Source organism: Cyprinus carpio, chromosome B1 (assembly GCF_018340385.1).
Source record: "Cyprinus carpio isolate SPL01 chromosome B1, ASM1834038v1, whole genome shotgun sequence".
NCBI lineage: Eukaryota > Metazoa > Chordata > Actinopteri > Cypriniformes > Cyprinidae > Cyprinus > Cyprinus carpio.
The window spans coordinates 32,957,072-32,982,200 of NC_056597.1; the positions used below are offsets into that span (position 1 = coordinate 32,957,072).

The 25,129-nt window shown below is 42.7% G+C and overlaps 1 protein-coding gene across 1 annotated transcript in view; it reads right to left on the reverse strand.

Annotated features, from left to right (window-relative positions):
• LOC122134541 (integrin alpha-D-like) overlaps nucleotides 1-25,129 on the reverse strand; it is a 66,241-nt gene that overhangs the window by 31,281 nt on the left and 9,831 nt on the right. The gene's annotated exons all lie outside the window — the stretch shown is intronic.

A 25,129-nucleotide genomic window follows, 5' to 3' on the forward strand; every position in this document is an offset into this window, starting at 1 on the left:
TTGACACAGCGGTTTAAAAAAAGCCTCAGTTGATGACGTCATCGGAGTGCGCCCACAACACGAGGCTAAATAGATAAGCCACAGGTGCATCAACAGTCTTTTGTCTTCAGATCATTCTGTGCATGTGTGCGTCAGGAAAATTCTTTCATCTTTTCATCTGGTCCTTCAAAAAACCCGGAGGTTAAAAGCAGAGCGTGGTGGCCGTGCTCCCCCTCGTAGGATTGGGGACAGGTTCGCCGTGCTCACCAACCTTCCAAGCCAGACCTCAGGACTATCATTAAAAAAAGGAAGTCCTGACACTCTGGCGCACATGCTGGTGGGGGTAGTCCCTCACGGGGTGTGTGCCCCGAGAGCTTTTCCCCCCCGCCCCGTTACCCTCACAAAAACCCCTCCATCCCCCCCGCTTCTTTTGCTCGGGGGCGTGGTTTCCAGTGAGATATTAGATGTTCCATGTTTCCTGCCGTCATTCAGGACAAGGAACACTAACATCCCTCAAAAGGAGTGTTAAAATTGGTTTCCACTATCAAGAGTCCCGGCAGCGTGGAAACTTCTGCCGGGCATTTCTGCGTGTGTTTGAGCACAGTACGATAGGATTTCAGATTCAATTTATTCGTCATCCTCCCCTGTTTCAACGGCGTGGTCTCCACTTACACAAAATGCGGATGCAGCGCTGGCTCCATTACGACTCCAGGGCATTCCCATTTTGAATAATATCGACGATTGGCTGATACTAGCACAATCACGAGAGATGGGGCTACAACCAGGGACATCGTGTTTTGCTCATCTTTTTTCTCTGGGGTTGAGACTCAAAACCTAGAAGTGTTTTTGTCTGGCCCCGAGAACGACTTATCTCGGGGTCGTTTTGGGATTCGATCACGATGCGGGCACAAATGTCTCCGCTTGGATCGGACCATTCGGCAGCCATAGCAAGGTCAGGCTAGGCCGGATCGCACTGTTCGTCAGTATCAAAGATGTTAGGTTCATGGCTTCCTCAAAGGTAAATAAAATGACGCACCGCGGCTTTGTACACTATCTCTGTGGCTCAGACCCCTGTTCCTTGCCTTGGGTCCCACTCTAGGGGCCCGGGGACGTCGCAGACTTTCTAACGACAGATGCCTCCCCGATGGGCTGGGGAGCAGTCCCCTTTGGGTGGGCCCCCCAGCTCAAGGGGAATGGGGGGTCTCAGTCGATTGGCCCCATCAATTGCCTTGAGCTGATGGCCGTATTTCTGGCTCTGAAATATTTCCTTCCCCTCTTTGAGAGGCTGTGATGTCCTAGTATGGGTGGACAACACAGCAACAGTTCTATATAAACACCAGGGGGCAAGATTAAAGGAATTTTTTTTTGGGCCCAGACAGCTCCTGTCACTCAGGGCAGTTTACATTCGGGGCGTTTGAATGTGGGAGCGGAGGTAGTGAAAAAGATTTTGGGGAAAATTTTACGAAGCAGAAGTGGACCTCTTCGCCTTCCATCAGACAGCGCAAAGTCCCCTCTACTTCTCTTGAGCACCCACCCCCTGGGTCTGGATGCGATGGCGCACACATGGCCCAAAATGTGCCTGTATGCATTTCCTCCAGTTTCTCTCTCCCGGAGTCCTAGCCAAGTTCGCCAACAAAGGTCTTGCCCTTGGGATAGCACCACGTTGGCCGAAAAGAGTAGGTTCTCAGAGATATATTCTCTCCTCGAAGGGCTCGCATGGGCGATTCCGGATGGAGGGACTTCTGTCTCAGCGGGGCACGTATTTCCATCCCAGGCCCGCCCGTGAATCTTCATGTTTGGCCCCTGAAGGGTACCAACGAGGAACACAGGGCTTTTACGGAATATTGTGATGATACATTCTTAGTGCTAGGGCTTCCTCAACCAGACAGAGGTTATGCTAGTAAATGGGTTGTCTTGGAAAGGGGTGTGTGGACACAATGTAGATCCAGTCAACAGCATTATGCTTCATTCTGGACTTCATGCAAGAGAATGTCAACAGGCACATGACCTGCTACTCTAAGGTTTGATGTGGCCGTCTTCGGCTTGCCACGCCTTGAGTTGACGGGATGCCACTAGGAGGACACTCCTCTGCTCTCGCTTTCCTGTGTGGGGCCAGATGATGAGGGTCTACAGTAAAAAACCAAGATGCGTTCTTTGCGACTTAGCTATAGTTCTCGATGGGCCTGGTTGCAACCACCTGTTTTCTACCTTTAGGAATCAGCGTCTGGATAGGACTATCTGACTCTAAATTTTGTCTCCTGGCAAGAACTTCTTTGAAGAGAATTGGGGATATGCAGGCTCTGTCTATCTCACCATCATGCTTAGCACTTTGCCCCAGGTGAGGGTGAAAGTGATTTTGCATCCTCATCCTGTGACTCATATGCTCTCCTTCCTAAGGTAACCGTATTTTGTGCTGTACATCGCGGTTTCCATGTCTATCTTAGACGGCCGTCTGCCACTCCGCCCGTTTCACACACGTCTCGAGCTGACAGTGAGAATCTTAATCTAGTTAACTGTGTCCAGTCACTCTGTCTCTTTCAAGAATTCGTCCACTCGCACTAGCCAGTGGCCAAATCGGCCATGGCAAACTGTTCATTCGTGATCTATGGCGTTGGGCAGGTAGTGGTTAGTGCGTCACAACAATGTAGCAGCTTGCCACCAGGCTGACCATCGTCTCAATGGGTCAGGGATGCTATGCTTGTGGCCTTATTGAGGCGCAGTCCAAGCTTCGCCTTAGGTCTTAACGAGCTCCCTCCACAAGGGGGGTAACCTCCATCTAGTGACTTTCCAGACGGGGTGCCCCCTTACAACAGTTTTGGTGATGTGGCAGGTTGGTCCTCTCCGCACACATTCCATAAAGATTTTATAGTTTGGATGTCCTGTGCTATTCCGGGCTCTCTATGTCATCAGAGTCCAACATCACAAGCTAATGAGTGCAGGCCGTCTTGTGGGTTTGGTTAGCACTCCTTGCACAACCTTTAGGGGTGTCCAGACCTTTCTCCAAGCACAGTTCCCAATAGCGCTGGCTCGAGCATTCGAACTGAGCTTTCAAAAGGGAACGTTCCCGTTTACTTAAGCTGTAACCTTGTTCCTCGTGAAAGCGCAACAGATGCTGCCATTTGCCGTGCTGAAATAGGTCCCAGGACTGCTCTTCATGACAAAATTCCTGTGGTTAATATGCACCTGTGGCTTTAATCTATTTATTAAGTCCCCTGTGTGTTAGTGGGCCCGCCTCACCGATGAGATGGTCATCAACTTAGGCTATAGTCCGCTGGGGTGGCTCAATTGATATCAACGTGTTACACACAGTATTCACACACTGCTGGTCAGAATAAGACGTTTCCCAATGCGCTGAGCAGCGTCAAGCACTGCGTTCCCCTTTCTCGGGAAGCAAGGTTACAGTTAAATAGTAACCGGGAATGTTTTCGGTCTACTCTTGTTTCTGACTGGTTGAGCCGTGTTTTGAAGCTGTTGTAAAAAACATACACTTTTGTTTAATTCTGTGTGTTTGCTCGGCAACCACTTTGTTGCGTATGCACAGCTGTTTGAGGTACCTATATATTTTGGTGGAATGAATAACTGTTTTTATTAATATCATCACACTCGGCTTCGCGTTGTACCGTAACAACCGACCCTGTAGCTGTTAAAAATTCACTGTAAACGCAGCTTCACAGGGCGTTGATTGCTTATTTATATATCTCATGTCTTTAATCTTTAATTGACAGCTGGTTGATAATGCCCTCCAAATGAAATGAATAAACGCAAAACACATGTGTTTACCTGTGTTAAAGTCTGAATGGTTAAACTGCATGAAGTCTTGGTTTGTGTTGAGACTCATCAGACCTTGGTAAGTGATTGTAAAGTTGGAGACGCCTGTAACTAGCTGCTGCTGAATCACCCAGGTAGCAATGCCGTTCAGATACGAGTTTCCATCACACTCATGAGCTTAATAAAGTAAAACGGACTGCAGCTCGAGAAACACACACACATCATTAACATCTCATGAAGGAGGTTTGACTGTCAGAGCTACGGCTGAGACTTCTACAGTGGAGAGCAGCAGAGAGACATCAGCAGCAGACATGCCGAAGAAGCTGCGATGCTGCTTCTTGAACCTGTCAAACCCCCGCAGAGACGAGAAGAGAGGAGTGTAAAGAGAGAGAGATATAGAAGAGAGGAGAGTCACTCCAGCGTCAGTAATAAAGCAGTGTGAAAGTCCGCAAGCAGATCACACTGCGTGTAGATTTCTCTGATGTGACATATCCTTTCGGCCGCTGCAGTTGCAAGTCCGTTTCGCAGGACTGCAAGATCCTGCTTGTGCACTTGCGACACATTTCGCCCTTGTTGAGTTTCCTTCTAATGGAGCTCCAACAATGATTCGAGAGAACAAAAACCCGCACCACCAATCAGACCACCAAGACCGTCATCAGGAAAACACCTAGCAACCTACACAGACATCCCTATTGCAACCCAGTGTGTGTCCTGAAATCACTGCTTTCCTGGTTCCAAACTCGGTCTGATAAACGCTGTCGATACCCAAAGAAATCTTTCTGGGCGTTCCGTTTAAATCGCCAGTGGATGGTTCAGTGTTCGATGTTGAAGAAGAGGCCGTCCTGAAAGAGTACTCTGGAGAAGCGTGAGAGAGAGACCTGTTTGAGACATTCCGGAGTAGCGCTTGTGATGACTTCTTTCTAACTGAATTCCTAAGTTTCACTGGTCCCTCGATGATGTTGGTTGTGAGAAACATGGGAGGATAATCTTTATTGTCTCCGCTGTAACCTCTTTCAAGACTCCAGTATAGGTAGCATTTTATTGCTCCTCATCCCTTTCGTTTCTTACATTCAGGTTTTCGCCTTTTAATGGTTCAGGACAGTAGAATGAGAGACAGGAACAGCAGGAGAAGCGGGAGGAAGTAACCTTCAGTCAGGGACTCAAACTCCTGCTTCTGTTCTGAGGAGCAGGGTTTGAGCCTCGATGTCAAGTATTTAGTGCTAGTTTTTAAAACCAAGTTACTAGTTACTAGTGTACTTTCTCTGCAATCCCCAGCACTGTCTACAGTATGCAGCCATCATGAACTGCAACAGTGACACAAAGGTAGAGGAATCCAAATGTGACAATAATATTTACATGAAGGAGTAATCCACATATCATATACAACAGGTATCACAGTCCGAGACAAATAACAACAGGGCAAAGATCACAGGCTTAAGGCTAATCCACCAACAAAACAGGCAGAATAACAATAGCAGGAACCAAGACACGGAAGCAACAGGAACCAGGAAATGATGCTTAGAAACCACAGTTTGACACTAGCAAGACTTAGCAATGAATATAATTGTGAACCGGGCCCTTATGCTAGGATGTAGCATGAGGCTATGATGAGTGGCACCTTGCAGACCCATCAGTAGGATGATGAAACAGGGCTAGAGGAATCATGGAGTGTAGTCTTTGTGATGGAATGGGAAAAGTCTGGGGTGGGTGGGTGCCCTCTGGTTGCCATTAAGTGCCACTGCAGCTCGTGATTGTGTACAGCAGCCGCACTCCAGAGACAAAGAAAAATTCAAAAGTGAGACTCTCTGTAACATCTCAGATATTTTCTCCCTAGACAGCACAAACGAGGGTTACTTTTCATCAAATCGCGACGTTGTTTGAGTCTCAATGCTTCGCACAACGTTCGCTCGCCTGAACAAAAACATCTATCCCTCTCGCACAATGTTCTCTCCTTTAGAAGAGATCTTCATCATCATCATCAACGTCACTGGGCTCAGACTTTTCCCTCCCACACTTTTCGTCTGTCACTTTTTGTCACTTCTTTTAGTTCAAGGTGATCTCAACAACTTTAGCAAAGTGTGCACCAGGCTCAAAATGTCTCATTATGAGTCAAACATTTTGATCATCAGCATCACGAATCAGCAAAAGAACGAGCTTTCTTTCTGCCACAAGTATTCTTACGCATACAAGGAATTTGTTTTAGTGACAGAAACTATCCGATGTACACAGAGACAACAACAACACACTACACAACAAAAAATGCGACATAAATAAAATTGTAAATGGAACGAGTTTTGGCTATAGATGATAATGGAATAGAATAGAGTAAGATGCAGCAGATTGTACTTGGAATGGAGGGGTAACCAATAAATATAAAGAATATTGCACACTATTTTTGAACAGTGTGCAGAAGTGGGGAACAGTTAACTGTTACATGAGGTAGATTGCCTGTTGGGAAGAAACTGTTCTTGTGCCTGACCTGTCCTGGTATTTACGCGGCAACTTCGAGCGCCGGCCAGATGGCAAAGTTTTCATAAAAGGGGTTAACTTTGGGTGAGAGAGGATACCGGAGATGATTCTTCTGAGCCCTTTTTTTCTCACTCTGCGATGTATACAGTGTCGTTGAAGGGTGGGCAGGATGAGCACCAATAATCCTTTCAGCAGTCCGAACCGTTTCTCTGTAGTCCTTCTGATGTCTTCGTTTTGTGTAGCTGAAACCAACCAGGACAGTTATTGAAGTGCACAGGCACAGACTTTTTCAAGATTGACGGGTGAGTAGAACTGTTTTTCAAGCAGCTCCTGTGGCAGGTTCACAGTTTCCCCCTCCAGCTGCCTAAGGGAGAGTACAATACCTTTGGGTCACTGGGCTTCTTTAACAATGGGAGTCAACTGTGATTGTCCCACTTCAGGACCTGAGAGATGGGTGGTTTCCCAGGAATCTGCCTGAACTCTCACTTGCACGCCACAGTGCTGTTCTATGATGGTGAGTTGGGGGAGTTTCAGGGGGGACTCGTTCACGCATCCTGGATGAGACCGATAACTGTAGTGGTCCGATGGCTGCAAACTTCAGGAGCTTGCACAGAGGGGTCGCTGTATGAGGGTCAGCGTCGTTGGATGGAGAAGGGAGAAGCGTCAGCTGGGGTAGAGAGAGCAACGTCCCTGAGGGGCACCAGTGTTGGATTGGTGTAGTGGCTGTTTGGCCATGAATTTCCTCCAGTCCTCACGAGCTGTTGCCTATCTGTCAGAAAGCTGGTTATCCACTGAGCAGATAGAGCTAGGCAGCTAGAACAGAAGCTGGTCAGTCTTGGTCTAGGAGAGCCTGTTGGGTATATGTGAGGGTCTGTTGAAAGCCGAACCTAAAGTCCACAATAGGATCCTCACATAAGTCCCTGTTTTTGTGCCAGATGTTGGCATGATGAAGTGCAATCCCAAGTTGATTGCATCATCCACGTACCTGTTTTTGCTTGGTTAAGCAAACTGCAGGGGGCCCAGTAAGGGTCCAGTGATGGGTCCTTCAGATAAAGCCAGAACCAGTTTTTTTAAATGCTGACCTCATGACGACAGAACCGTTAGATGCACCAGGTCTGTAGTCGTTAATCCTTTATCTGGGTTTCTTGTGGAATGGGATTGATGGTTGAGCGTTTGGAAGCAGGTACTGGCACCTTCACACAACTCCAGGCATCTGTTGAAGATCTGTGAAAGACATGTGGGCCAATGTCAGCACAGGTTTCTCAGACAGGCTGGTTAACACATCTGGGCCTGGTGCTTTTTCTTCTTGTTGTTCATGCCTGAAGACCTGGCGCACATCTTTTCACTAATTTGAAGTGCAGGATGGGAGGAGAGGGATTAGCACAGGAGGTGTAACGCGTTTGTGTAGAGTAGACATGATGACAAATGGGATGTGGGGTTTTTCAAATCTACAGTAAAAATTTTATTCAAGGTCGGAGCAATGCGTTGCTTGTGCGCGTCAGTGCAAGGGGATGGGTTCCCCTTGTAAGTTTGGTGTGGCTCTCACAGATCCCTTCTCTACTGACGGTGAGTCGTTGGAGTTAATAGTGTGTCCTTCCAACACTTTTTTGGAAATATGTCCTTTATTTAGCCACTCTAATCTCTTTTGTTTCAGTGTGCTTCCTGACCTGATTGTGGAAGACCTGCTCCTGTCCCCCATATTTCCTCTGTAGGCATCCTCTTTTTGGCCTGACGAAGATGTCTGATTTTGTACTGTAAACCATGTCTTTATCATTGTTTAAATGTTTTTACAATGAAGTCCTGGTAGGAATACATATATCCTCACCGAAAACCTAATATATGAGTACAGTGTTATGGTCTCTTCATTTGGTTCGTCCAGACTCGGTGGTAGGCAGTCTTCTATAAACACTCCAATGTCCATTGAGGTCAAATACAAGTTGTACATTCCTGCTCGGATTTCGTGTGGGCGTTTTTCCCTTCTTTACATTTCTTTTACTACAGTGTTTAATTAATTCTCATTTCCAGTTTCCTGCCTGTAGGTTTCGCTTATAAGATGAACCAATCTAAGGACGACTCAACCTCACAAATGCTCGCTCGTCGGGAACGAGTGATTATTGCAAATCTTGTTATATTGTGTGTACACAGTCGATTCTTCCAATACTTTACTGTTCTCTTGTTGGCGACAATGTAACATGCTGTCTGGTATTTGGGCATTCACTTGGATGGAAATGCCTACTTCTTATACTGAACTCTCACATTCCACTGGACTTGAATAAAAGGAGAAAGCAAATTCTAGTTTTTGTGTATCCCCGTGGAATTTGGCTTCATTCGCCGTGATTGTCACTATTCGTCTAGCGCAAACGCCAATCTTCGCCAGCGGAGTGTTGGTAAACCTCTCCATAATGGCAAACAGAAGTGAACTCTACTGCTGCGGATAGGAACGTGCATGCCGCTGACAGAAAGCACGACAGCTTTGAACAGGCCAACATCTTCACTGTACACAGTTACTTCATCGCAACTCACTCAGTCATTGATCTGGAGATTTCCCCCATTACAACCAATCATTATCAAAATGACTCTGAAGTTTCCCTATCCGTTTTATTTTCTCTCGTTACTCTGGCATCTTCAAAGCGTTTTCCGGCTTTCTTTCATTTGTTCAACTCTTTATAGCCAAGCAACTAGAAGCACAAGCTGTGAATGGTGTCGCCATAAATGATAAATGACAGAAGGTGAGGTCTCATATAATTAGCATCACCGACTATATTGCTACAATGACCTGTTCCCCTCAGATTTTCCTTATACAACAATTAGAGAACTTAGACCCTTTCGGTTCAGATGCAATCCACTCCAACTTCTTGTGCAAGCTCTTGGTAGTCTTCTCCAGACTGGACTATTGTAATGCTCTCCTGGCTGTCCTTCCTGCCTACTATCAAGCCTCTACAAACTGATCCAGAATGCAGTGCATAGGGTTATCTTCATGAGTCCATAAAACATCTCCACTATGTCTACATCCTCTCAGGTTACACTGGCTCCAGTAGCCACTCGCATCAAATCAAGGTACTGATGCTTTGCCTACAAGATCGCCACTGCACGGCCACACCAACATGCCTAAGCCTATTAGTTAAATCGTTTTTGTGCCCTCCAGAAGTTTGTGCTCTGCAAGTGAATCCACGCCTTGTGGTGCCATCCCAAAGATGGTTCAAAATCACTCCTACGGATGTCATTTCCCTTGGACTGTGCCCAGCTGGTGGAACTGACCCTTCCGATCTTCAATTCGACGACCGCTGAGTCTTTCACGTCATTTTCAAAAAAAACTATCAGAATGTCATTTTTTGGGGGTAGTCCTCATCTTTTTTGCCAGCACTTAACCAACTACTACTCGCACTTACCTTTCTTTTCCTTGTCTAGCATATTCTTAAAAAAAAAAAAAAAAAAAACCTGGCTTATGGTGTTCTGGTACTAGACTAACTGAGACTTGTCATGGCACTTGTACAGTATACTGTTGTTGTTCTCTTGTTGGTCTGATTGCTTCTATTGTTCTCATTTGTAAGTCACTTTGGATAAAAGAGTCTGCTAAATGATTAAATGTAAATGTAAGATTAATTTTTGAGTAATAATGATAATAATAATAACAACAATCACTTCAAGAAATTTAAAAAAAGAAAAAAAAAAAGAATTAGCTTTGAGTGTCATTTTGATGAAGTGATCGTGTACCATTCACAGCATTTCCAACAACAAATGCTGGTCACTAGAGTCAGTAATCCTGTACATGGCATTCTCATACGGGTGTCAACTAATTAAGAGTGGCGTAGCCATATAGTTGCATAGTCACTCTTACTATCCGCCTTAAACTCTGAATTTTAGATTAGATTCAACTTTATTTCACTGCACAGTAAGGTAACAGGCAACGAACTGCAGTTAGATCTAACCAGAAGGCAATAAGCAGTAAGTACAGATATACCAGTCTGACAATATGACATAACTATTAACAGATAAGTATTATGGACAATTACAGATTTTAATACTAGCAGCATGATATAGCAGATATTGTACTATGAACATACTATACAGATTGAATATGTGAAGTGTAATGTAGCACTATAGGCAGAACTATAGAACATCTAACAATTTACACACTAGTGCACTGGAAAGTTAAAGTGCGTAGAAAATATTTCAGTGTGCAATATGGTTATCAGTGTTTCCTGGAATGAACAGACAGTAGTTGCAAGTAATACAAGTTGTCTGTTTTTGCTTGGTTGTAAATAAATAAATAAATAAATCATCGAATGTAGTGATGAAGTGGGGAGGAGTCTGTGTGTATGGTGTTGGGGGGTGTCCAGAGGGCAGAGTTTCAGCAAGGAGCACAGCTGGTAGGGAGGAAAAAGCTGTTTCTGGAGATCTTCTTGTCCCTTGTCCTGTGGCTCCTGAAGCGCCTCTCCGTGAGGCCAGATGTTAAAGCAGTTCCATGGTCATGGGGAAGAGGAGTTCCTTTAAGAATGCTGCTAGCTCGCGACGTAGACAGCGTTTCCTCTGATGGTCCTCAATAGGCATGAAGTGAGGTGTCCCTGTGATCTGCGTCTGCGGTGCGAGTTTTCACCACCCTCTGCAGTGCGTTGGCGGTCAGCCACGATCAGTTTCCCATACCAGACTTGTGATGACAGCTGGTCCAGTGATGCTCATCGATCGCACAACCCGGTAAAAGTTTAACACCACTATGCTGCTGAAGACAGCTGGTTTGTTTCTTCAGTGTTCAGATGAAGGAAGAGGCGTATTGGGGAGCCCTTCTTGAACCAGGCTGGAGGTGTTTTGTGGTTGCAGGACAGCGTTCCTCCGTGATGGTGGTTTCCTCAGGAAATCCTTGAAGCTGGAGACACGTTTCAACAACCATCCCGTTTTTGAAATGTGGGGGAGTGGATGTGGTCATGCGTTGCTTTCTTTCTTCTTCCTGAAGCTTTCACACATGAGCTCCTTTGTTTTAATTAAAACTTGGTGTGTGAAGGAGTCAGGTTATTGTCAGCGCACCCATGTGGCCAGGTGCTTGTAACCTCTTCCCTGTAGGACAGTCTCATCGTTGTCACTTGATGAGGCCAATCACCGCGGGTGTCATCTTGCAAACTTTAATGATGGAGTTGCTCCATGCACAAGGCTTTGCAGTCATGGGTGTAACATTGATAGGACTTAATGGATCACGCACGAACTAGCCCCTGTGGTATCGCCAATGTTAAGTTGTGATTGTGTTGGAGTGGGTAGGGCCGTAGTAACTACTGCTGTATCCTGTTTGTCAGAAAGTCGCATGAGCCCATTGCAGAGGAGGTGTTAAATGTCCAGAGTCTCCTAAGTTTTGTGGGCAGCTATGGAGGGAATGACGGTGTTAAATGCTGACACTGAAGTCAACAAACGCCATCCTACATATGTGTTGTTTATTGTCCAGAGTGTGTGAGTGCAGAGTGTCAGCACTGTGCAATACTGCATCCTCTGTGCTCCTGCGTAGTCTCTTCTTGAGTTTCTTCTGCGACGTAGGGGCAAATTGATGTGGGTCCAGTGTGGGTGGGAGCAGTCTTTGAGTGTGTGGTCTAGGCCGCAATCGCTCAAAGCACTTCATAATGATGGTTGTGAGTGCTACAGAGCGGTAGTCATTTAAGCACAATCGGGGAGGAGTGTTTTGGGGACTGGCACAATGGATTGGACTTAAAACATGTTGGCACAGTTGCTTGGGGGGGACGGGTTGAAAATCGTCTGTGAGACCCCTGTAGATCTGCTCTGACAACATACGCTCTTAATAGGCAACGTCCAGGAATGCCGTTCTGCGCCGCAGCCTGTGTGCGTTGATCCTGCTCAATGCAGTGTGGACAATCGTGAGGTGAGTTTGAGAGGTTGGTGGTCTGCTGAGTGTTGTAGCTTTTGGTCCGGTCTCCTTGCTGTCGCTGTTGAAGCCGAGCTTTGAATTCCTTTAGTCTCGTTAACAGGCACCCATAACGTCCTGAGGCTTTCTTGGAGTGGAGATTGTGTGGCTTGTATTCACTGATGACCTGGATGCCCTGCCAAGAAAGCGTCGCGGGCTCAGGTTTACAGAAGCTGTTCCTGCTAAACTTCAGCTTGTAAAGCTACTTGGCCCTTTTCTTTGATTCCTGGCTTTCACGGTTTAGCCTAAAAAGGAGGTGTGCTGTCAGGACCTAGCGCGTCATCGCTGCCTGAAAGGCAGTGCTGCGACCATTCATCAGTATAGCGAATTCGCACCGGCCTGTATTCATCCATGGCTTTCTGTAATCTAGGGTAATGTTTGGATCAGTTATTTTGCTGTTCATAACACTGTTACACTAAAAAATGATGTAAGTCAGTACAGAGGAGGTAAGATATCAATGTCCCGTGGCATGAGAGCCACAGGCAGCCCTGAGGAAATCTAACATACTCCAGACCATAGCAGGCTAAACCTGTCCTGAAGTGAAAAGAGTCTGCGCCAGATGGCCACACTTTGATCATCAGTTCTCCTGATGGCTAGACAATGCTGATGAGGGTGAATTACTTGGGTGTGAGAAACAAATAAAGGTGATCTGAACTGTCCTGAGGTGGGGGAATTTTGGGGTCGCGGTGTAAGCTCCATCACTCATTGCCCAAACACGATCCAAAGTTTTTGGTCTAGCTCTGGTGTGTGGCAGGAAACATGCTGATGGAATTTGTACTGGAGCAATTGGTCCTTTAATTTGGCAGAAAGAATAAAAGCACCTCTGCGACAATAAAAGCATGCCCTACCGGTGGAGCATGCTGTTGTTTCACTAATGGCTGCATGAAGTTCGTTTAAATACAAGCTTTGGCATTAGCATCCAGTGGAATATAGTACGTGCCAGTTAATTAATGGTGGAAGTGAACTCCCGCGGCAGATAAAAAGGTCTGATTTAAACCAAGAGACACTCCTAGTATAATCTGAGTGGTGTCTCCCAACAATTGATAGGCCATTGCGACACTTCAAGCTTTGTTAACATAAATGCACATTCCTAGCACCTCTTTGTCTGTGCCGAGTTTTCATATGCTGTTCTGGGATTCTGCCTGCAGCCGGTGTAAGGTCCGGGCTAGCTCAATACAGATTAATCGGTACCCCATACCCAATCTTGTGCAAGCCACTTTCTGGTGAAACCATGACATACAGTCCAAAAGTCCTCTTACTGTGTGGGTGATGCAGAAGTCGTAACTCATCCAGTTTGTTCACCAGTGACACCGTGGTGACATTTATAGCGGGAAAAATGCTCGTAGATGAGAGCCGGAGATTTATGTTTCAGCCTTTTAGCTTAGCTCGTAGACCTCCCGCGCTTCCCCCCTTCACCCGCCTTTGTTTACGATTCCTCGACGCTGACCATCCGTACGTTTGATCACCGGTTGCGGAAGCTCTCGGAGCCTCGGGTTCTCTGGCGACCTTGTTCATGGTGCATGATGGTAAAACATGACTTATGGCTGGATATAACCGCTGTTGGAAAAGTCCTGCACCGATATCCGCAGCACCGCTCGGGTGTAGATAAAGAAGCAAAAGACTTGCAGGGCTACGAATAAACCCATAGATGAGCAGGATAAATACTGGCAAAAATTGCAAACCACGTGGACGAGACGCTTGAGTCCCTCAAAATGTGCAACTGTCCCTACGCGCCTGTCCTGACCATCTTGGTCACTGTATCATATGGATTGTATTTTTACGTCATTTAGGTTACTGATCACCTCATTTTGGACTTGGCGTAGCACACTTTGTAAATTGCTGTGACCTTCTTCTAAAGCTTGAAGCGAGGAAGACAAATGTGCACAGCAGAACAGTGATGGAGAAAAGTCTGAAAAAGTCCTGAAATGACGTGTAACTCCAGCCATTACCATTAAAAATGTGTATTTATTTAAATGCAATTTGTGGACTTTTACATGCTCCAACCTGATCTCACTGTGTAATTTGTCACATATTTTACTAGGTGGCTAACTCATATGAATTGTAAACGAATGAACCACCCCTAACCACCTGAACCTGCTCACAGAAACTATGCGCAAATCATGATTTATAGAGCATATACATTTGTATGAGTACATGCCTTCTCCTGATCCAACCCATGATCACATGATATGCATGCTATCAGATAACAACACGAAGGTTCTACCAACTGAGGCTATGATGAAACCTGAATCATAGTGCAGATAAAAGAGCACCAAAAGCATCAATATGAAAAGTGTCCTGTTACCGATCAAGGCGAAATTGTAGTATACGCCTTATGATGGGTTTGTATTTCAGGGATTTGGACAAACGACCTGTGTGTGTTGTATTGGGTGGGAGGACATGTTGCACGAAGGTCAGAAAAACAAGACACAAGCAACGTTTACGGACAGAACGTTCCTTTCGCATGAGACTGAGCTCTGGCTGTCCAGAAATTGAACTATGGAAATGTGAGTGGTTATGTGACACCATTAACTTAAACACAAGGAGCCAGACCACACAGCTGAGCTCCGCTTCAACTTAATGTCAAATGGACGAAAACATTCCTTCAAACACACACACACACAAGTAACACACACAAAAAAAACACACACACCCACACATGCTAAATGAACAATAAATCGTTTTATATAAACTTCTCGATGACTTTAGAATTCACCACAAACCATCAACTAAGAAATCCTAAACATTACTTCTTATGATTGATTTGGAATTCTTATAAAGAAATCTCTCACCCCACATGACGAGAATCCAGATGTGCATCTCCATCTCGCTGCTGCTGCATCACAACCACCAAGCATGCTTCGCCTCAGAGCTCCCTCAGAGCTTCAACCCAAATCCCGCCCCCCCCTCCCCTCCCCGCAATGCATTCGTTGGGAACCCTGCATGCTGTTTCTGTACTGACGCACCCAACAATGCAGTGTAAGGAAGATGCATGCTCAACCGTTTTTTCTTTGCGATTCATACACTGATTCTTGATGGCTTTTTGTTACTTTAAGCATTCAGTTGTTCAAAATGATTTGTGTATCCATTCGTGTTTTACAAATTATAATCTCTAGTATGAAATTAATCACCCTAGAATTAGACTCTAGACTGAGGATCAGTAATCAGATCACTGCGCATGGTGAGAATATCTTTATTTATCCGCAAGTATCCAACAGCAGCTGACCAGATTTTCTTTCGCTGCTTGTGGATATATAACAAACGATAGCTATAAATATGCCAGAGAAAAACACACATCAGAGAGTCAAATTGCCTGTTCTAAAGCTAATAATCAATCTGGGCCAAACCCCCTGCGAATTTGTGTTAAGAACATTTTGTAAATATTTGACAGAAATACAAGTCAATCTGTTTTGGGTAAGTGATGCTGGTAATGCTTGGTTTTTGGAGGTTATTTAGCTCTGGAAGCTTTACATCAAACCAAAGGTTGTGGTTTTTACCTTCAACCAAAGTGACTCTGAGCAGGTAAGGCCACATCTAGTGTGGATGGGAGCTTTATTAGAATGTTAGAGGATATGTTCTAACAATGTTATACAACTAACATTTTTAAGAAATTTTTTTTTTAAGAATTTATCCTACATTTTAGCAGACCATTCTGTGAACTAAAATAAACTTGCTGTTGAAAGCTTCCCAGAACATAGTACAATGAACTGAGAACAATAACATTCCTAGCTGAGCCTTCCCGCTTCGGGTCGTAGGGATGTGTGATAACTCCTTTCTTTCATTTTTCTTTTAAACTTTAAAAGAGTCGTTTAAGGTAACTTTTAAAAAGCTTTTTTTTATATTGAATTATTAACTGAATTATGAAATAGCATGCAGATCAGCTGAAATTATTTAAACTCATATTATTATTTAATGTATGTATTTATTTGATGAGTTATATAACTTGATGCAGTCACAAAGTCATTATACTTTTGCAAAATAAACTCCTTCAGGGTTTTACAAGATGCTACGTATCACCCAGTCGGGTTTATCTTTTACATATTAAACCACAATCAGAGGCTACCTGTACTTTTTTTTTTTTTTTGTTTTGTTTTTTTGATAATGTTATGTGATGAAGTTTCCCGTTACCTCTGATGTCCATGATTGTCACAAACAGACAAGCACCAAAACAATCTTGAAACTTGAATGTGGGTAAGCAGTGGGTAAGCAGCTTCAAGTTCCTCAGCGTTAACATCAGTGAAGATCTCACCTGGTCTACACACACTGATGCAGTGCTGAAGAAGGCACATCAACGCCTCTTCTTCCTGAGAGGGCTGAGAAAGTTTGGAATGAGCCCTAGCATCCTCAGATCATTCTACACTGACGGGCTGCATCACTGCCTGGCAGAGGTGGGACTTTCAAGTCACAAGCAAGTCTTCAAGTCATATCCCAAGTCCTCAAAGAGTTAAAGTTAATGAGATAATTAGTTGACTAATTAAATGATGATTGTGCATTGGTGATGAACACCCGCTGTTATTGAGAATTACAGAGGATCAGATGTTGATGTTTTATTGGTTAAAATTGGTACCACCATCATGGAGATCAGTGTTTGCTTTAGTTGTGCTCTTGACCCTTGACTCCAGTGTTAGATATCTCTCTGTAACAATACATTAAGTGTTATAAAACAGGACAATCAATACTGTACAGTGAGCAGATATTAACTGTTTTTTTATGCTGAGATAATAATGAAAAGTCAGTCTGATTATAATCAAATTATCTTTCTGTGTCTATGTTTTACATAATCAACCCTGTGAAAAAAAAATTGCTGCTCAAATAGTTTGGCTAATGAATTTTAAATCTGCGATGCATTAATTTTTTTTTTTAGTCCAGATCTAGATAGACGCACACAGACATCAAGAACTAGCATATGAATTCAACAATGGTGGCAATCACAAATAAAGCGACACGTACCATGCTGGGTACACCTCATAGAAAAACTCCATCATGCACTGCAGTATGAAAAAATTATTGTCACTAATTGCTGGAGGATCATATGATAAGTGTCCATACCTAAAAGCCTGATCTGAAAGAAGTCTCTTTTTCGATATAAAAAATATTGCGGTGGCATGCTACAGGACTTCTTTTTTCAGCCAGTTCAGTAATAGCCAGTGTCAGTCAATAAACAAAAAGAGAGAGACTATTTTATGACAAGTGTTCATTCATCATGCATTATAGGCAGAAAGTGTAAGCTCACCTGTTTGGCAGGTAAAAGCTTCTTTGATTTTGGCAAATGCATAAATACTTGCTATAAAACAACATTGTAAAAGTGCTAAAAAGCAAAATTACTCTGAGCTATGAAAGGGGCCAAGCGCCCAACTTACCAGTAAACACTGATCAGCATGATGGTGGCATGATTTTTAACCAGTAAAACATCAAATATCTGATCCTCTGTATTTCAGCAGAAAACAGCAGGTGTTCATCACTAATGCACAATCATCATTTAATTATCACTTAATTATCCTATTAACTTTAACTCTTTGAGGACTTGGTATATGACTGGAAGATCTTGTATGTGACTTGGAAAGTCCTACCCCTGCTGCCTGGTTTGGAAACAGCACCGCCTTGGCAACCACAAAGCTCTTCTGAAAAGGGCTGTGCGAACTGCCAGCCACATTGTTGAGGTGAGCTTCCTCCCTCCAGGACATCTACACCAGGCGGTGTATAAGAAATCCCGGAGGATCATCAGCACCCAGCCATCCGGCCCCATGCAGACTGCTCTTCTACACCAGTAGCACGCTCGCGAGTATCCGATCCCGCAGACTAGCCGACCATTGAGGGATAGCTTTTTTTTTTTTTGAATAGATTTGCACGCTGCGCCTAATAGTCTGACCATAACGACGCTATCATGCTCCGTGACTCAGTTAGTTCTCGCCGGTACGATGGAGTTCGTCACCAGCCCACCGAGTAAGTGCTACAATAACTGACAAAGAGTAAGGATATCAAACACTGGACCCTTGTTCGGGGAAGAAGGCAGCGAGAGCTCGAATACAGATTCATTCTACATGAATCGCATCAGTCTGTAGCGACTTCACCACATATCGCCGAAACTACTGTAAAAACACTAATCTACCTGTACACTGGATGGCGCATCACGTGGCACATCCATAACAGTTTCTGTTGTCTTCAGTCCTCAGCGTACCGACTCTGTGCACTCTTAGCACACTGATGCTTATCGATCCGCGCGTAATATATGTCTAATAATGTAGAATGGGGTGTACATTGTTAGCTGTATAATGTATATCATGAACCGTGATAGGTGCCGAGGTGAACTGCTCCTAGTAGTTAGTTCGTATATACCTCCGATGCGCGTCAATGATCGGTAGCCACTTCTCGATGAGATTTGTTGGCTGGATAACTGTACGTCATGTCAACGCGTACACTGTCTGTGTACTGACCAGGTAAAAGCATATCGCATATTTTCTCACCTGTTGAAGATCTGTATGGTTATCTGTTAACTGTTTCTGCAATTTCTGGTGCCACGCTCCTCCAAGAATTTCACTCACCAAGGCACATGTGCTGTGGTGATGTGACAATAAAAGTGACTTGACTTGAGTTTCATGAAAAAAGCAACATTTTGAACAAACAGCTGAAGAAGTGGCATTTCTGTAAAAGACTACCGGTTGAAAAAAAATGGTACTTTTAGACCTTTGCTGTCTGCTGGAGAGGAGAGTATAGGATGACGAATCAAACCAGTTGTAAAGTTTCCAAGAATCTCTTGTAGTGTTGGTCTGTGGATAGCCTGCTCGGTGGATAACACTGAAATAGTTTGTCATGCTTTAGTCCCATTGTTTTTTAAATTTATTTGCTCAATATTTTTTTTATTTTTTTTATTATACCTTTATTTAACCAGGAGGTCCCATTGAGATTCAGAATCTCTTTTACAAGAGAGACCTGGCCAAGGTAGCAGCCAAATCACAACAAATGCATACATAACAAAAACACTAAAGTACATTTTAACAATAAAAGAAGTACAAAAAATAAAAAATATAAAAAACACAATGAGACTCTCTTAAGAAAACAAGAACATGTCTCCATCACAACACTCTTATAGTAGTTTGAAATTCATTTAAGGGACATAAGGGTTTCTAACTTTAGCTCTTTTTGCAGATTATTCCACCCCCAAGGTGCTAAATAAGAAAGGCAGTTTTTTTTGTTTCCACCCGGGTTGTAACTCGTGGCCACATTAAAAGCAACCACTTTGGAGGAGCGTAGCTGATAGGCACCAGAGCAAACAGAGAGGAGGTTACCGTAGTAGCCTATAAAATATATATTTCTCTTCATTGTTATTCCCTGAATGTTTAAGCATAGGCACGTGCCTAGAATGCTTATGCATCAGTCCAGACCAGACTGTAAATACAATACATAAACATATTATTAATAAAAAATTACATATAACTAATTTTTGTTTGTTTGTTTGTTTTGTAGTTTTTTTTTGTTTTTGTTTTTTTGTTTTTTTGTTTTTGTTGTTTTTTGAAATGTGTTTTAAAGATGTTCTTAAAACGTGCCCGGAAGGGCCGTGACTCCCGAGTTTAGCTCCAACCCTGATAAAAATCCCCTGCTATTTCAAAGGGTTTCCCAACCAAAAGGTGTGCCCTTTTCCTTGTTCAGTCCTCAGAGGGGTAGGCTAGAGTCCCCCCTTTAAACGTAAAATGGACAGTTAGAAGGTGGCAGGCTGTGACATATGCCCCCCCTCACGTCAGGGCACAAAAACCCCAATAAACTTTTTTTTGGGAAAAATATTTGGGATTACAAATTTTTAATATTTTGTCTTCTTTAAATGCATACAAGAATCACAGCCTAGTCTCCCGTGACTTACATTATTGGAAATTTAGGTTTATAGTAATTTACCCCCAAAACAAAAAAAAAATTTATCCTTTCATGTCCGAAAACATTATTTTGTCTAAACCATTCTAATAAATTCAGACAAGCTCGTTTTTTTCATAAAAGGGAATGTTTTCGAAAGGACTGTGGGTATTGAAGGTCATGGGGGTCCCCTGCACCCAAAATTAGGAAAAAGGACAAAAAAAAAGGCTCCCTTTCCAAGGCCCTTGCCTTTGAGAACCCCTAAAATCCTGAAGACACGATTGCATGCCCAGGTGTGTTTGTTGGGTTTAGAGATAAACTCGAAGGGGGATTCAAGAGCCGATTTGGGGACCCCGTTTTAAAAATTTTTGGTTTTTTTTTTTGGGGTTTTTTTTATTATTATTCATCCAAACCTTAAAAACCTTGTTCCACAAACTACTTAAAAAAAAAGTTGATCAGTCCCCCAAAAAGTAATCAAAACCCAGATATTTATTCCTTTTTTTACTCTTTGAGTGATTTTCCCTTTAAAGACGGATGCTCTCGTGTTAGAGCTGCCCCATTAAGCACGTTAAAATTTCGTAAAAATGGGGTTTAAATAAAGGATTACGATTTTGTAAATTAGTGACTTTAACACCAGTATTTTTGTTGGCTGTTAAAGTTTTTTTGGGGAATATTAACAACACAGTGATCCTTTAACTGATTGGCGCAAAAACGCAACCCTTTTTGTCCAAATTTCCAAATAATTTTTTCCTGCCAAACAATGCCTTAACAAATAAAATTATGTGCACTTTTTCTGTAAAATTTTAAAGGGCCTTTGAATTTTTGAAAGAAAAAAAGGGCAAAAAGCGGGGACTTTCCCAAAAGACGACCCCTTTTGAAAAAAAAAGGTGTTTTGAGACAACAAACGAAAACTTTGCAGCAACAACCCCGGCAGCAAGTGACAGTGCTCTAAAAACATGGATAAGGGCATGTCAGTTTGACACATCCAGCACAATGATGTTGGGGGATCAGGGGGCGGCAATCATTTTCGGGTGGCAGTGCCATTTTTACAAAACCCTGATAAAATGTAGTCCGGGATTGTGCTCAGGGCACTCCTCCAGCTGTGGACCTAGGTTACCGCCTAGGCCTACCCAGAAAACGGGCTGAAACACTGCAGCTTGAAACCACACCTAATTTTAAATGAAATGGCAAGAGGAACAAGTGTTAAATCATTTCCCCGATTTTAATCGTTTTTTTCTGCTTCCAGCTTTGAGGAAAAAAAACCACGGGACAGCCAACCCGCACCGTCGCACAAGCATTTAAAGGGACAGACAACAAAACTGAGCACATTACAATAACACAAGTTTGTTCTTTTGGGGGGATAAAAGACCTTAATCATGAAAGGCCATACTGAATTTAAGGAACCTCATTAAAAAATGCTTTGGAGTTTTTTTTATGAAAGTTTTTCAAAAAAATTTGGGTGGTTTGTTTATATTCTCTGTCGATTAAAGGGTTTTTTGTTTCTGATTTTTTATTTTCTTGTGATAGTGCATAAAAACATCAACAAAAAATCAATATCTTTTCAGTTAATATTTATTTTACGATATTCATTTTCTTTTTTCAAATGACTAAAAAATTTTTCTGTTGAAGGTTACTTAAAGAACATTTTCTTGAGATTAAAAGATAGCCCAAAAAGAAAAAAGGCACTACCAAAAATCAATAAAAAAAATAATAACTCAATACTTTTTTATAAAAAAAAGGCCCATGTAATCTGAAAAAAACTGAGTTATCAAAAAATAAACTACAATTTTTAAGTCACTGATAAAACAAAAACAGCAAAACTGCTGAATATGAACAAAAAATACTGAACCTTAAAATCATTCTCATAAACGACCTTTAAAAAACACCATTAAACACCACCTACCCAAAACAAACACTTATTTTGCTGTGGGGAAAATAAAGTGAGATTTTTTTGGGTGGGGTGTTTGGAGGGCAGGATGGGGCTCGTTTCTCTCGCTCGCTCTTTCTCTGTGCTGTCGTTCTCACGACTCCTTTTCCTTTTAGCATTCCTTTTCATGAGGGAAGCCCTTCACCCGCAGTACATTTTATCCATTTGAACAAACTCAAAAAACCCTTTTTTTTAAAAAAACCCCACACACAAACACACACCACACACAGATTGATAGAATTTAAGGGGAATGATGGATAACGTAAGGTGATTTGTTTTGGTTTTTCCCTTCAGCAGAAGGATAAATATAATGGAAGAAAACCCGCCCACTCCCACCAGTGCGACAAAGCATTAACGGGGAGGAACGACAAACTCCCCTTACCTCAGTCTGAGAAAAAAAAACATCAAACCACTGCATAGAAGATTTTTTACTTTAAAAAATAAACAAACATAAAATAAATAGAGGGAAAAATAAAAATATAGAAATACAGTGGGTACCGGGGTCTTGGGGATTGACTGCAGAAAAAAAAAACAATATTTTTGTTAAAAAATGTTAAAAATTTGCCTCTTAATCTGTGGAGGCCTGAGCTGCGGTGTGGCGTGAGTTAGACTACCTGATAATCACACACGCTGTGCGCAGTGCTGCTGTGAGGGCCACAAGCACAAAATCAAAAGCTTTACCCGTGCTGAAGTTTTAGTTCGTAGAAGCTTTATCAGGTCTGATTCTTTTTAAAACTTAAAAGTGAAAGGACTGCGTTTTTGTGAATGACCTCCAGGTATTGCAACCTTGATCTCAACCGTCTGGGCTAGCGGACATAAAACGCAGTAAAATTGGGTTTATGTTGGGGGGATTCACCTTTAGTTCGCGACGCTGGTTGTGAGGTTGGTTGGTTTAGCCAGCTGAACTGAACACATTACTTTCCCGAAATCGAAAGGAAAATTTCACAAAAAAAAAACAGTTTGGGGGCAACATAAGCTTTTAAAAATTTAAAAACTCTTGAAAACCCTGCTTTGCAGAGAATGCCGATGTGTGTTGGGGGATGCTTTCCGGGTTTTTGGATTGTGCAAATGCTGTAGTTCATCACCCCGCTTCGATTCTTTCACTTCTGGAGTTTGGTTGTGTAGGGTTTAAGGAACTGCTAAGATTTCTTTTGTCAAATGAGACACTCAAAATTCCCCCAGTGACCCTCCCGAAACAAAGAATAAGTGGGGCAAAGTGGAGAAAGAGATGTGTTTAGACGTGTTTTCTGTGATGGATGTGATCTGAATTAAGGGATCATTCCCCTAAAAAATTTTTTTCTTCAGAAATTGTTTACCTAAAGAAAAATTTTTAAAGGGGTGTTACCCCAAAAAAGAAAATTAGCCCCTATTTATCCCCTCAACCATCCTAGGGTCAGTATAGAGTCCCTTTTTTTCAGAGGTCCAGTCAGCGTTTATTTAAAAAATTACTTACTTCCCAAAATGTTTAATGGGCAGTTTTGGGTAGATGCCTTGGAGGGTAAATTCTGGGTAATTTTATTTTGGGTGAACTAACCTTTTTAAAAGAGTCTTCCATCATCCAGCATGGGTGGATAATTTACGAAAAATGAGGTTGGTGAAAGTCGTTTTAAAAACATTGTAAAAAGGGGTCTTGATCTTTTACCTGTGGATATGGACTTGATGCACAGCACTGAGTTCTGGACGAGAAGAACGAAAGATGTTTATTCAACAAACAATGATGATTTGATGGTATGAGGGAGGAAAGAGTGAGCACTCTGCATGCTGAAGGCTTGTGAGGGTGTTTAACATCACATGTGGAGTTGACAGGGCAGGGTGAGGCCTGAATCGACACCGCAGACTCTTTACGACCATATTCTACACCTGCAAACACACACACATCAAGATACACAGACACAGCAATATGAGCCTCTGAACCACCTCTGTAACATCTGCACTCTAGTTCTCAGATGATAACTGTATGTAAGTGAAATAAATGCGTATTTGAGGGAAACTACTGCAGATGTTTGGATTGACTCTCTGACCTTGTAGGTTGATGGTGGAGAGATTTTGGACCTCTGTCCTCAGAGAAGAAGTTTAGAGATACGTAACAAAGTCTTCAGGCCACTCTGACAAACAGTAACATTTTGGTTGGTCCATAGTTTTATTATATTTTTTTATATTAGTATTGTCCTTAGATTGATCATACTGTAGCTATAACTGCTGATAAAAACCAATGACAGTTCTGTTTTTTTTTGTCTGCAATAATAGCCTTTAAAATAGAAACTACAAGATAGTTTAGTTTATTAGTTAATTAGTTATTTTAGATTAGGTAGTGAAAGAATGAACATAGCTAGGACATTCACACCAGGTGTGTCCATGAGGCTGTCTCACACTGAGGCGTCAAACGCACCATTCGCGTTCGGTGTAGACTTCGTGTTAGGTTTTAGTTTTAGTCATTCAGAGGTGAAGAGCCAGATCAAAACTGAAACACCAGGACACGATGTTTTTGACTGTGACTCACCAGACTGATCGCCAGATCAACGGCGACTGCACCGGGACGCTCTTCCTCACCTCCGTATCACTCATGCTTTCCATTGTTATCACTGTGAACAAACATACAGAATTTACTCACAGATGAACATTAAATGCAATAAAGTCATTCTTAACCTTCACAACATGGAGTCAGAAACCCAGAATGCTGATTATTAGGGGTTCAAGCGTGAAGCACCAGAACCCTATTGTAATTGTAAGGATTATTATTATTATTCTGCTGTAAAACATTGTACAGACAAAACCATAAGGCCTAGAGACTTGAAACTTGGCCAATGGTAGGTCTCAATTTGAGGAGACTGGCAAAGACTCACCCAGTTGGCCAATAGGGGGCACTACAGTGATTTAAAAATGCAAAACACTCACAACACCTAGACCTAGAAGTTTGTAGCAGAAAGTCAATGGTATCATTGGAATCCTTGGCTCAGATGTACAAAATTGCATTTATTGTCATTTAAAACAGACTTTTGTGAACTAGTCCTACGTTTTTTCACTCAATCGGAACCAAAACGGGCCAAAAAAGTTCTCTAGAGTCTTTATTAGTGAAAGTTGTCAAAACCTAGTTGAAGTTCCAATCAGCAGTCCAGCACACAAAAATACTCAAAGTGGGTGAGGCCATTTTATTACTGAAAAATGGCTATATGGATGATGTACCTTCACCAAACTTGAAAATGGTTGTTACTACTACTGCACACCCATTAGCCTGAATGCAA